Raw genomic sequence first — 1,905 nt, forward strand, 5'->3', positions numbered from 1 at the left:
CTTCCGTTTACGACACTCCTCCAACCCCGCCCACGCTCCACTCTTCCCTTAAACCCGGCCAATGAGCTACATCCTCCCATCCGCTGTTTCCGGGTGAGTCCCCGCCCCATCGGGGACCGTCCCTCCCACTGGGTCTCAGGCCGCCTTCCACACAGCTCCAGCTGTCAGCTGCCCTGGACCCGCTCTGCACAGCCTCCCCACATGCTTGCTGCCAGCCTAGACCAGAACTGCATCTAGGAGGACGCTGCACCCCGGTATCTGACCCCCAAGTGAGTCTGAACCCTTCATATAAAAGACAGGCAGCGCCGGGCGGTGGTGGCGCACGCCTGTATTCCCAGCACTTGGGAGGCAGAGGCAAGGGATCTCTGTGAGTTCGAGGCCAGCCTGGTCTACAGAGCTAGTCCAGGAAAGACGTAAAGCTACAGAGAAACCCTGTCTCGGAAAACAAAACAAAAACAAACAAACAAACAAAAAAGACAGGCAGCCTAACCTCGACTTGGCTACATACTTAGACCAATCGATAACACGCTAAATTCAGACGCCAGCCTCCCAACGCTAACACAGTATTACAAGCCCGAACTAATACTGCAATTGTGACTTGGGGAGAATCATTTCAGGAGCTTGGATTTTGAAAAGAAATAGGAGTCTCAAGAAGTCAATCGCCCAGGGTTAAGTTCATCCTGCGCTGCACTGCTCTCACCACTAGATGGTGGTCTTATAATGTTGCTATCAAACAAGTGTTTGTTTTGTGGCTCATGTTAAAGATGCTTTTAGATAAAATATAGGGAAAAAAATTATTGCGGCGGTGAATGCTGAGACTCTTGGCCGTCCCAGATGCAGAAAATGAGTAAGGTATGTAACCACAGTTACATTTTCCTATGTAAGGCTTTGGGAACACTGAGGAAGAGGAGGAGGAAAGGGAACAAGAAGGGAAAGAGGAGGAAGAGCTAAGATGTGCCATTCTCTAGACTCCACACAGCTGTTGTAATCAGTAACCAACAGCAGCTGTACTGACCTTCACTGACCTCACACTAGACCACAGTCAGTCTAGGGAAGGGAAAGGCTCACAGGGCCACCTTTACCTCTCAAATGTTAGCTATGGATGGATTGTAGGAGAAGAATCACTGCCTTAATCTGTAGTCCTCTGCTAAGCCCACCAGGCTGCAACACACAGCTCCAAACCCGCAGTCTCAGTGTGGCCCTGGTTACTCTCATGGAGTCACAAGCAAAATGAATGGAGATGAACACAACAGAGATTTGTTGGGACTGTGAACCAGGATAGGAGAGAGGTAGGAAATGAAAATGGACCGTATTTGAGGGACACATACAACACAGACACAGACACACTTATATACACATACTCTTATATTTATAAATATATATGTTATATATATATATATATATATATATATATATATAGAGAGAGAGAGAGAGAGAGAGAGAATAAAGAGAAAGAGAGAACTAAGAACAGAAATTTTTTGAATGAGCATGGCAGTCGGCAATTTCTTGTTGTTACTGTATCAGTACCTGGTTTAATATCAGGTAACACTGAGAGTCAGGAAGTCTTCATTTTTGTTTCAAGTATTTAGATAGCTCTGTTGTTGTTCTTTGAATTTTGATAGAATCCTATCAATCTGGCCATGGGGTATTTTGGGAGGGTCATTTTATTACTTCTGTCTTATTGCTACTTGCATTTACATATTATTTTCATGTTGTTTAAATTAAGAAATGGATCTGGAAACTCATTTATATTTTGATTATAGTTTCCAACCCAGTGGATTAGAGGTCTTCAATATCAGTAGAAATAAGATCCATTGTTTACTCATGTCTATCAAATCAGCTGTCATGACATGATAATAAAAAGTTATGTCTGGTTTGCAAGGTTATGCAAGCCTTTAGTCCCAG

The sequence above is a fragment of the Onychomys torridus genome, unplaced genomic scaffold (genome assembly GCF_903995425.1).
Source record: "Onychomys torridus unplaced genomic scaffold, mOncTor1.1, whole genome shotgun sequence".
Taxonomy (NCBI): domain Eukaryota; kingdom Metazoa; phylum Chordata; class Mammalia; order Rodentia; family Cricetidae; genus Onychomys; species Onychomys torridus.